The sequence below is a fragment of the Oryctolagus cuniculus genome, chromosome Y (genome assembly GCF_051225735.1).
Source record: "Oryctolagus cuniculus isolate XC-2025 breed Fujian yellow rabbit chromosome Y, ASM5122573v1, whole genome shotgun sequence".
In the NCBI taxonomy this organism is placed as follows: domain Eukaryota; kingdom Metazoa; phylum Chordata; class Mammalia; order Lagomorpha; family Leporidae; genus Oryctolagus; species Oryctolagus cuniculus.
In genome coordinates, this window is record NC_142889.1 from 11,599,602 (window position 1) to 11,612,871 (window position 13,270).

General features: G+C 36.3%; 2 pseudogenes; one reads left to right on the forward strand and one right to left on the reverse strand.

The window, feature by feature from the left end:
- Positions 1-13,270, forward strand: part of LOC149119231 (uncharacterized) — a 216,358-nt pseudogene that overhangs the window by 116,534 nt on the left and 86,554 nt on the right.
- On the reverse strand, positions 11,600-12,501 carry LOC149119234 (vomeronasal type-1 receptor 90-like; annotated as a pseudogene).

Genomic DNA, 13,270 nt, shown 5'->3' on the forward strand with positions numbered 1-13,270 from the left:
ACTTACAGTGGATAAAGATCTAAATCTACAACTTGATGCCATCAAATTACTTGAGGAAAACAGACAAAGTCTGCAATACATTGGTTTAGGCAGACTTCTTGCACAGGCAAGTAAACCAGAAATAGATATGAAGGCAAGAAGTGTCTCCACTATAAAGCAAACACTCATCAAAGTAAAGATGTAACTGACAGAATGGATGAAAACATTTGCAAACAATGAATCTTATAAAAGGATTAATATTCTAGATCCACAAAGAGCTCATGGAACTGAACAACAAAACAAACACTCCAATTAAGAAATGGGCAAGTGACACGTATAGGCATTTTTCAAATGATGGAATACAAATGACCATCAGACATGAAAACATGTTCAGGATCTATAGCCATCAGGAAAATGCAAATAAAAACCAAAATCAGGTTTCACCTTGCCCCAGTTAGATTGACTGTCATACCAAATTCAAAGAAATAATACATACAGGTGAGGATGTGGAGTAAAAGTTACCCTAATCCATATTTGGTGATAATGTATACCAGTACAACCATTATGGAGACAGTGTGGAGAATCCTCAGAAATATGAAAACACATTTACCACATAACTAAGCCATGCCACTCCTAGGAATTTACCAAATGGAAATGAAACTGACTTATGAAATAATTTTCTGTATTCCCCCATGTTTATTGCAGCTCAACTCAAAATAGTTAGGTTATAAACCCAGATGTCCATTAAATGATGAATCGAACACACACAAACACACACACACACACACACACACACACACACACACACACACAGATTTTGGAAAACTACTCAGCCTTGAAAAATGATGAACCAGATGAACCCCTGTCTTTGTAACAAAATGGATGCAATTGGAAAACATTATTATTACTGAAATAAGCTAGTCCCCCCCAAAAAATGCCATGGTTTCTCTGATTTGTTTTTTTTTTTTCTTTTCTAATATCTTTTTTTTTCTTTTCTTTTTTTAAACTTTTATTTAACGAATATAAATTTCCAAAGCACAGCTTATGGATTACAAAGGCTTCCCCACCATAACGTCCCTCCCACCCGCAACCCTCCCCTTTCCTACTCCCTCTCCCCTTCCATTCACATCAAGATTCATTTTTGATTCTCTTTATATACAGATGATCAGTTTAGCATACATTAAGTAAAGATTTCAACAGTTTGCTCCCACACAGAAACATAAAGTGAAAAATACTGTTTGAGTACTAGTTATAGCATTAAATCTCAATGTACAGCACTCTAAGGACAAAGATCCTACATGAGGAGTAAGTGCACAGTGGCTCCTGTGGTTGACTTAACAAATTGACACTCTTGTTTATGGCCTCAGTAATCACCCTAGGCTCTTGTCATGAGCTGCCAAGGCTATGGAAGCCCCCTGGGTTCACTGACTCTGATCACTTTTAGACAAGGCCATGGTCAATCTGGAAGTTCTCTCCTCCCTTCAGAGAAAGGTACCTCCTTCTTTGATGACCCATTCTTTCCACTGGGATCCCACTCGTGGAGATCTTTCATTTAGTTTTTTTTTTTTTTTTTTACCCCAGAGTGTCTTAGCTTTCCATGCCTGAAATAGTCTCATGGGCTTTTCAGCTGGATCCGCATGCCTTAAGGGCTGATTATGAGGCCAGAGTGCTGTTAGGACATCTGCCATTCTATGGGTCTGCTGTGTATCTCACTTCCCATGTTGGATCATTCTCTCCCTTTTTGATTCTATCAGCTAGTATTTGCAGACACTAGTCTTGTTTATGTGATCCCTTTGGTTCTTAGTCCTATCATTACGATCAATTGTGAACAGAAATTGATCACTGGGACTAGTGAGATGGCATTGGTACATGCCACCTTGATGGGATTGAATTCGAATCCCCTGGTATGTTTCTAACTCTACCGTTTGAGGTAAATCAGCTTGAGCATGTCCTGAATTGCACATCTCTTCCCTCTCTTATTCCCACTTTTATATTTAACAGTGATCACTTTTCAGTTAAGTTTCAGCACTTAAGAAGAATTGTGTATTGATTACAGTATTCAACCAAAAGTATCAAGTAGAACAAACAAAAAAATACTAAGAGGGATAACATATCAAGTTGCTCATCAACAGTCAGGGTGAGGGCTGATCAAGTCACCGTTTCTCATAGTGTTCATTTCACTTTAACAGGTTTCCTTTTTGGTGCTCAGTTAGTTTTCACCTATCAAGGAGAACAAGTGGTATTTGTCCCTTTGGGATTGGCTTATTTCACTCAACATAATGTTTTCCAAATTCCTAACAGGGATCACTTTTCAGTTAAATTTAAACACCTAAGAATAATTGTGTGTTAATTACAGAGTTCAACCAATGGTACTAGAACAAAAAAAATACTAAAATGAATAAAACATTACATTGTACATCAACCGTCAGGACAAGAGCTGATCAAGTCACTGTTTCTCATAGTGTCCATTTCCCTTCAACAAGTTTCCCCTTTGGTGCTCAGTTAGTTGTCGACAATCAAGGAGAACATATGTGTCCCTTTTCCCCCATCCTCACCAGCATCTGTTGTTGGTAGATTTCTGAATGTGAGCCATTCTAACTGGGATGAGGTGAAACCTCATTGTGGTTTTCATTTGCATTTCCCTGATTGATAGTGATCTTGAACATTTTTTCATGTGCCTTTTGGCCATTTGGATTTCCTCTTTTGAAAAATGTCTATTGAGGTCCTTGGCCCATCTCTTAAGTGGGTTGTTTGTTTTGTTGTTGTGGAGTTTCTTGATCTCTTTGTAGATTCTGGTGATCAATCCTTTATCTGTTGCATAGCTTGCAAATATTTTTCCCATTCTGTCAGTTGCCTCTTCACTTTCCTGACTGTTTCTTTTGAAGTACAGAAACTTCTCAATTTGATGCAATCCCAAATGTTAATTTTGGCTTTGACTGCCTGTGCTTCTGGGGTGTTTTCCAAGAAGTCATTGCCGGTACCTATATCTTGCAGGGTTTTTCCAATGCTCTCTAATAATTTGATGGTGTCAGGTCATAGATTTAGGTCTTTAATCCATGTTGAGTGAATTTTTGTGTAAGATGAAATGTAGGGGTCTTGCTTCATGCTTCTGCACATGGAAATCCAGTTTTCCCAGCACCATTTATTGAATAGACTCTCTTTACTCCAGGGATTGGTTTTGGATCCTTGATCAAATATGAGTTGGCTGTAGATGTTTGGATTGATTTCTGGTGTTTCAATTCTGTTCCATTGGTCTATCCATCTGTTTATGTACCAGTACCATGCTGTTTTGATTACAACTGCCCTGTAGTATGTCCTGAAATGGGGCAGTTGTAATCAAAACAGCATGGTTTCTCTGATTTGTAATAGTTAATGCAGAACACAAATATATATATAATATGTATATATTTATGAATGAAGCTATTTTAGGCCCTGTGTATAATACTGTGGAACTATGGAATTTATATTCTTACATATTAAATATTATTGTTAGTGGCACATTAAACCTGTGGTTATAGAGTAGAGTGAAATTATGTATTTGCAAAACTTAAAGAAAGCAAGAAAGGAAGGATAGAAGAGGACTGACGGAGGCAGATAGTGAGCAAGAGCTTTATGGTTATCTTCTTGGATTTGTACCTATGAAATACATGAGATATGTTCTATTATATTCATAAAAAATTGAAAAATAAATGTTTAAATTAAAGTATGTCATGTTTAGTGCTGAAATTTAAAGATGTTTCATTCTGAGCCATACAACTGTTATAAGAGGGAGGAATAGTTTAATAGAAGGTCACAAATTAGATAAAATGACAATACATTTGTTGGGAAAAGGACAAGATCACTAACCTAAAACTCCATTTACTGAATTTCTATAGATTAAAATCATGGTTGTCATTGCAAAAATCGAAGATGGCACTGTTTAACACTTATAAAGTTACATATAATTCATAATAAATATTTTTGTGCACCTTTTTATTATTGGTATTGAGATCAATTTTTAAAAAAACTCTCAAAAATATATCAACACACAGTGTGTAGTTCCCCAAAAGGAGCAATTGTTAGGATCCACTGTTGTGGCATAGCAGGTTAAGCTGCAGCCTGCAGTGCCATTTTACTATATGGGTGCTATTTCAAGACCTAGCTGCTCCATTTCAAATCCAGCTCTCTGCTATGGCCTGGGAAAATAAAAGTTGGCTCAAGTGCTTGGGCCCCTGCAATTTCATGAGAGACCTGGAAGAAGCTGCTGGCTCCTGGAGTCAGATCGGCCAAGCTTTGACCATTTCTGTCATTTTGGGGAGTGAACCAGCAGATGGAATACCTCACTCTCTCTCTCTCTCCCTGCTGTTACCTCTACTTCTCTGTAACTCTGCCTTTCAAATAAATAAATTAATTTATTTTTTAAGAACAATGGTTAAACACTTGTTACTATGGTTTATTTTTTATGAGTGAAACTATTTTATTATAGCTTTTATGAACAAATTAAATAAATAATAGATTGTATAATTTTAAAATAATAGCCTATTGGAATATTATGAGCTTTAGCTTGGAACATTACATTTTTCTGATTTATGGGAAAGTATCACCAGAGTGTCCCTTAAGATGATTGTTTTATGAATTTTGAGGTAGAGAAGGAGATGTAATGCTATTTGCATCATATATAAAATGCACCAGAAAAGCCTTGTTTTGTACATAATCCTGTTTAATACACCATAATCCAGTAAGGTAGACATTTTTGAATTTTGAAAGATAGGTGAATGGTGAGATCAGTAGTTTGCCAAAACAAGGTCCAGATTCAGGCAACAGTGAAATGATGCTTTCTTACTCTTTATCTGACCTTACCTAAACAGGGACAGATGAGAGCATTGTCATACACACACACACACACACACACACACACACACACACACACACACGTATGTATATATCAGGTATATCCATATATATATCAGAATTTCTGTGAATTAAATTAAAATGAGAAATGTCTTTGCAGACTCGATGTTCATGAACACCTGATCTATCTCCATAGCAACTCAGTCCATCAGACAGGTGCTGGCAAGTTTGAAATTAGAGAAAAATTTGAGATGTTTTGATTTTAGTGTATAAGAGTTTTGTGCTCAAATAAGCTAATAGCCATTCCAACAGCAGGATGAATTTGGTCCTAGTGTATGATGTTCAGCTTATCTGGTGGAATTTTTAAGGTTTGATGATGATGAGGATGTTTCATCATGGCTTCCTTTGTGACTGTGTTGTGATAATTTACCTTTTCTTTACTTATAGCGATGCTTTCAATCTTGCTTCCTTGGTTATCCAAGAGTAAATGTGTTAAAATATATTTTTCTCTCAAAAAGCAATATGAGCACACTAATTTCAAAATATATATATATATATATATATATATATATATATATATAAAACGTATATAAAACAAAGGTATATATAGAAACAAAGGGGATATATGTATACTTATGTTCGTGGTGACTGTAGTGAACCAGCAGTTGAAAGTAGCTGGAAGTACTGGACAAGAACTCACACAGATTGCTTGTATATGAAGTGCTGGTGTCTTTGGCATTGTTTCTGTAATATGCATACTTTTTATTCACCCTTTTTCATAATTTACAGCTTTTAGGCTATTATTGATGAAGAAAATTAATAACTTGTTTCATATTACTATGCTCTTGGGTATTTTCTTAATTTTGAGGTTGGCTTTTAGATATTCAAGTTGAAGTTACTATGATAGTTCTGGGAATTCCAAGAAGGTATCAATTAACTTGAAGACAGTGAATCTGATAATCATTAGGTGAAGAAAAGAGATGGTGAATGCTTTAAAAATTTTATTGCCTTTAAATTATGCATGTAACCCCTTCACATCAACTATTTAATTTCATATATGGATACACATGTGTATAAATTTATAAATATTCTTGTACTTCCCCCCAACTCACTCATATACACACATTAGAAGAATTACAGTTCAAAAATGTATCTTTCTGTAAATTGGTCTTTAAGGAAAGGCTAAAATCTTAACATTTACAGATACAAATTTTTATAAATAAATTTCATATACTCTAAATATAATTTTCAGCAGGCCAATGATTTTTAATTTGCTGATGTGAAGAAAGTATAACTTTGGGTTGTTAGAATCGTGATTATGTATAAGGTCATCTACAGAATTCCTGTGGAATTTCTGCTTTTCCCAGGAAACAAAGAACATAATTATTTATATTTCATTATCATCCTAGAGGATAGTCTTAACAGAGAAGTATGTGGAGGTTGTAAGAATAGTGGATTATGTAACATCACCTAGAATCTAAACTTGATTTGGAGTTGAGTTTTAGATTACTGAAATAAGGTCATCAGATATCCAGAGCAGTGACTTCATTCAAAAGATTTGGAAGCAGATAAAAAAGTTATAATTGTGAAATTGGAGATTATGTGATGATCTTCTGAATTATTTGGATCAACATGAAGCTAAAACAATATTGGAAGAGAATCCTTGGGATTGTGGTGAGCCCTAATCCATTCTAACTGGTGTCCATATAAGAAGAGACACACAAAAAAGACCCCAGAGGTGTGTGTAGGCAGAGGTACAACCAGGCTGCGATATAGGAAGAAAGCTACTCTTCTGGACTGAATGTGTCCCCCTGAAAGTTGCATGTTGAAACCTAACCCCTAATGTGACAGAATTAGGAGATGGGTCCTAATTGTGCCAAAGGGTGGTGCCCTTGTGCATGAGATTAGTGCCCTGGTGAAAGGGACCCAGAGGGCTCTATCATGGTCTTTCTGACATATGAAGACACAGGAGAAGGCAGGTGTCTGAAACAGCATAGAGGTCACCACCTGACCACAGTGCAGTCACGCTGATATTCTTGATCTTGGACACCCCATCTCCAGAACTGTGGGAAATGTACTTCTACAGTTTATAAAAGCCTGGTCTGTGCTACTTTGTTGTATCAGTGCCATACCAAGACAGTGGTCATCTGCAAGTCAAGGAGAGGACTTAGATGACACCAGTCTAGTCTATGACCATGTCACATTCAACATACCTGTTCTTGTCTGGTCTCAGGAGCCAAGCAAAGTTGTGCCTGGTTCATACTTGGAGGGGAGAAGAAACCAAACCTGAAGACACCTTGTTCTTGAGTTTTCAGCTTCCAGGACTGTGAAGGATGAGTCCCTTTTGTTTAAGCCACCAGACTGTGGTATTTTGTTATGTTAAATGAAATGAAAATCAGATCTTTCTTTCTTACTAGACTCTGAAGGAATGGTTCAATGATCATTCAACCTCATGGCTCCTGGCATGTCCTAGGCATTTGGTGGATGTTTATTCAGTAAGTGGATGTGCAAGTGATTGAGTTGCTTGGAGAGGGCCCTCAAGATCATCTGGTTCAGTTTAAGTCACCTATTTCCCAGACTCATGCCCTTTCTGCCACTCAGATGGAGGGCTTGCACGTTCTCTGCAAGTTCAGATGTTCTCATGTGTTGTTTACAGTGCCATTAAATAATTTAAACAGGTGAGTCCCTGCCACTAAACTTTTCTAACATTTTGTTCTTGCTTGACCTCCACTCCCATTTCCAGAAAAAAGCCACAGAATATTAAAGCCAAAGGGAATTTTTGTGATTTCACAGCTGAATCCCTTAACTGATACTTTTCTCCTTCCTAAATATAATCTCAGAATATTGGAGAAAATTTTGAAAATACAAGGAAATAATTATTCTTACTAACTATTGGTATTTTGCATATTTGTTACCTGCATGTTTTTCTCTATATGGTGGTTACTATAGTATGTGAACAGATTATTTTTTAAAAACAAAGAATTATTGATTGATTTGCAAGGCAGAGTTACAGAGAGAGAGGGAGGGAGGGAGAGAACATCTTCCATTTGCTGGTTCACTTTCCAAATGTAATGTTCACTTTCCAGCTGTAATGGCTGGAACTGGGCCAATCTGAAACCAGGAGCCAGGAGGTGCTCCCGGGTCTCCCATATGGGTGCATGGACCCAAAGCCTTGGGTCATCTTCTACTGCTTTCCCTGGCTTCAGCAGAGAGCTGGATCAGAAGTAGGGCAGATGGAACTTGAACAGTGCCCATATGGATGAAGGCACTTCAGAAGGCGGTTTTAACACCATATACTACATAGAATATATTCCATCCTACAGTAATCTATATATAATCTAATATATATAGGAATATTTATAAAACTAATATACTTTATATTGCTAATATACTATGTATAGTAATATACTATATAGTTATATAGTATATTAGTATATAGTTATATATATTACATATTATATACTACGTATTATATATTACATATTACTATACTATGTATAGTAATATAATATATATTATTATAGCATATAATTATATGTAGTATATTAGTATATAGCTATATATATTACATATTTAGTAATCACCATATAGAGAAAAACATGCAAGTAACAAATATGCCAAAATACCAATAGTTGGTAAGAATAATTATTTCCAGAGCTGGCCCATGAACAGATCTCTTTTATTTCTCCACTTCATGAGTATGTTGCTGTCATTTCATAGAATTAAAAATTTTTAGTTTCTTAATTTATTTTCATTTTTTGAAAGAGAGATATAGAGATAGATCCTCCATCTGCTTGTTCCTTCCCCAAATGCTTGCAATAGCCAGGGCTGAGCCCAGAAAAAAAGAGCAACCCAAAACTCAATCACCATCTGCTATCTGGGTGTCAGGGACTCAAGTATTTAAGGTATCATTGGCTTCTTCTTTGGGAGTACATTAGCAGGAAGTTATAGTAGAAGTAGAGGAGTTGAGACTCTAGCTGACACCCCAATTTGGGATGCAGGTATCTAGTGGTGACTTAACTGATGCACCAAATGTCCACCTCCATAGCATTTTTAGTGATTGCATAACACTCCTTCCAAGTATATGTGTTCCATCTTCTTTATGTTCTCCTTTGAATATTTAGATTGTTTTATTTTGAGGCACAATATTCATGAATATCTTTGTTCTTATAAATAAATGTTTTCCATTTTCTTGGGAGAGAGCTCCTAAAGTAGAATTACCAATCAAAGAACAGTTTTGTGGGGCCAGCATTGTGGTATAGTGGGCTAAGCAGCCACCTGGGATATCAGAATACCACATGGGTGCCAGTTTTAGTCTGAGCTGCTCCACTTACAATCCAGTTTCCTGCTAATGTGCCTGGGAAAGCAGTGGATGAAACAGGTCTTCTGGCTTCATCCTGGATCAGCTCTGGTTTTTATGGCCACTTGGGAAGTGAAACAGCAGATGGATGATCTCTCTCTATTTCTCTCTCACACTCTGCCTTTCAAATAAACAAAATAAATAAAAATAAACAAATAAAAAGCGGTACAGTTTTGTGTTTCTTGAAACCATTATCAAATTGTTTTCAAAAGAGCTGTCTTAATTAAATTGCTCTGTTTCTCTCTATTTTATTTCAGAAATGGAAGCCAAAAGAGATCAAATGAAATATCCTAAGTTATAAAGGTAATAATGACATATGTAGAGTTAAAACCCATCTAGGACCAACATCCTTATTCTGTTGTTTTTTCTGCAGCCATAGGTGACTCTAATTTCCTGGGCATGCCTGAGAAGGAATCTGCACAATCCTACAGTATTACATCTCCTAATCCTCAAACACTCATGGGCTGTTTTTATGAATTTTTTCTACTTCTATTATTATATACTTCATACTTTTTTAAACTTTTATTTAATGAATATAAATTTCCAAAGTACGACTTATGGATTACAATGGCTTCCCCCCCATACCGTCCCTCCCACCCACAACCCTCCCCTTTCCCACTCCCTCTCCCCTTCCATTCACATCAAGATTCATTTTCGATTATCTTAATATACAGAAGATCAGCTTAGTATACATTAAGTAAGGATTTCAACAGTTTGCTCCCACACAGAAACATAAAGTGAAAAATAATAGATGATTTTTTTTAAATGATGATGAAATCAGATCAGACCTATTGTCATGTTTAATCCCATTGACAGTCAAGTTGGGAGTTGATAATTTCTTTTTTTTTTAACAGAGGATCAGTTTAGTATGCATTAAGTAAAGATTTCAACAGTTTGCACCCCCATAGGAACACAAAGTGAAATATACTGTTTGAGTACTCATTATAGCATTAAGTCTCAATGCACAGCACATTAAGGACAGTGATCCTACATGAGGAGTAAGTGCACAGTGACTCCTGCTGTTGACTTTACCAATTGACACTCCTGTTTATGGCATCAGTAATCTCCCTATGCTCCAGTCATGAGTTTCCAAGGCTATGGAAGCCCTCTGAGTTCTCCAACTCTTATCTTGTTTAGACAAGGTCATAGTCAAAGTGGAGGTTCTCTCCTCCCTTCAGAGAAAGGTACCTCCTTCTTTGAAGACCTGTTCTTTCCACTGGGATCTCACTCACAGAGATCTTTTGCCAGAGTGTCTTGGCTTTCCATGCCTGAAATACTCTCATGGGCTTTTCAGCCTGATCCGAATGCCTTTAGGGCTGATTCTGAGGCCAGAGTGCTATTTAGGACATCTGCCATTCTATGAGTCTGCTGAGTATCTCACTCCCCATGTTGGATCACTCTCCCCTTTATTTATTCTATCGGTTAGTGTTAGCAGGTACTAGACTTGTTTATGTGCTCCCTTTGACTCTTAGTCCTTTCATTATGATCAATTGTGAACTGAAATTGATCACTTGGAATAGTGAGATGGCATTGGTACATGCCACCTTGATGGGATTGAATTGGAATCCCCTGGTATGTTTCTAACTCTACCATTTGGGGCAAGTCAGCTTGAGCATGTCCCAAATTATACATCTCTTCCCTCTCTTATTCCCACTCTTATATTTAACAGGGAAAAAAAAGACTTAAATAAGTGATAAAAGAAGGGTGATGATATACCAATACAAGAGCAAGGTCCGCACCTTTAATATAGTGTCAGAACAGATATAAATATTAAGACATCATAGAGTAACTGCCTTCAACAAACAAAGGTAAACTTAGATTAATTTCTAAGTAGATATAGGGATTAGGTACCAAAGGTAGTTTCATAGAGCACACCACAAAAAGAAATGCAAATGTTCTCTTGCATTAAATTAAGAAAGAACAAGATGAGGAAACTTCAAATACATGCAGAACATTGAATTAACAGAGGCAGTGTCTAAGAGAAAAAACATTTAGAGGCTGGTGATGTGGCATAGCAGGTAAAGCTGTTACCTGCAGTACCAGCATTTCATATGTGTGCTAGTTCAATTCCTGACTGCTCCACTTCTGATCCAACTCTCTGGTATGACATAAGAAAGCAGTAGAAGATGACCCAAGTCCTTGGGCCCCTACACTCCTGTGGGAGACATTGAAAAAGCTCCTGGCTCCTGCTTTGGATTGCCCCAGCTCAGGCCTTTGCTGCCATCTGGGGATTGAACCAGCAGATGGAAGACCTCTCTCTATGTCTTTGTCTCTGTCTCTTTGTAGCTCTGCCTTTCCAATAAATATATACATCTTTAAAATATTTAGATACAAGTTAAAAATACAAGTTTTGCATGTTTAAATTAGAATTAAAATTCTGGACTTTTAAATATTGTACTTGATAGAATTTATGTTTTCAGGTGTGTTTTATCAGCTTGTTAAAATTGATGTCATATCACTCATGTTTTGAAGAATTCCAACTATTCATTTATTAGCCCTAATAAGCACCAAGGACTGACAGTGGTATAGATATTTCCCACAAGTTTCTGGGCATGCAGAACAACTGGATCATATTTCCACAATATAGTTGAGAAGGATGACATTATGATATCCACACAGTATACATGATCATAAAGAAACTTACCAACAGCAGGACAGTATGTGTGGCTCTTTTTGCTGGGGAGGTCCTTGGGAAATCCCTCATGCTTTGAAGGTACTCAGACCTCCTTTGATGGCTAGATAAGAAGATCAACATATAAGCACTGGAGAAAAGCATGATTTCTACAAAGATTTTCTGGGACAATGCGAGTGTGAAATATATTTCCATGATGATGGAGTTCATTGAAGAAATTCAGCAGTACTTACTAATATGGAATAGATTGGTTATGTTAGATAGAGCTGCACTGTAGATGATCATTGGATGACAGGTTGAAGGACCAAAAACAGAAGAAAGAATGGATAATATAATTTGTGAGCTTGTGTTTAAATCTTGACAAAGAGAAGGTGTTGGGGCTGATGGTGATGACCTGGATGATGCTAAGGTGGCAGGTGATACAGATGGAGAGACCCCTTCATCACTCTACTCAAGTAGAACAAAGCCTTACATTTTAAGTCACTTGGCAAATTCAATGACTTGAACATGTCTGGAAATAAAATATACAGTGTAGTGAGTAGCATCATTATGTGGAAAAAGTCAGGTGACAGATGGTCACATTAGTGGGCATAGGCCTAAGATCTTGGTGGATTGTGAAGATATTGAAGAGAAAGATAAAGACATTGGCTAAGATTCAAATGGCAGCTTGGAAAAAATACATAATTTTTAATGACAACATAAGTGGGAATTTTGTTCATATTAAAAGCATACAAGAAGCTTTTTTGGATACCTGTGAAACAAACAAATAAACAGATCTCACATCACCAGTGGCCTTTCTTTTTGTCATGAAAATTACTACAACTAATTATTTATATTGTACACACTTATTTTTAAGGAACCCTGATATTGCAAAGATTCTTTTTTCCATTTATGACTTAAGGTATACAAACTTACTACATTTCATAGGTATAAATTTAGGATGAAGATTCTTTTTTAAACTTTTATTTAATGAATATAAATTTCCAAAGTACAGCTTATGGATTACAATGGCTTCCCCCCAATAACTTCCCTCCCACCTGCAACCCTCCCCTTTCCCGCTCCCTCTCCCCTTCCATTCACATCAAGATTCATTTTCAATTCTCTTTATATACAGAAGATCAGTTTAGCATATATTAAGTAAAGATTTCAACATTTTGCACCCACATAGAAACACAAAGTGAAAAATACTGTTTGAGTAGTAGTTATAGCATTAAATCACAATGTACAGCACATTAGACTTCTGCACTACTCTCTACAACAAATTAAGTTTTTTCATTATATCCATTTTCTGACCCCTTTGAAGATTGCTCTATTTGGGGGTTTCAACAATTTCAGAAAATAAAATTATCTTAAATTTAATTTTTCTTTAAACTCTTTGAAGTACTCTTTACACACACACACACACACACACACACACACACACACATAATGCAAAAATGACTCATATTCAGGAATGAATGTCTGAAGTG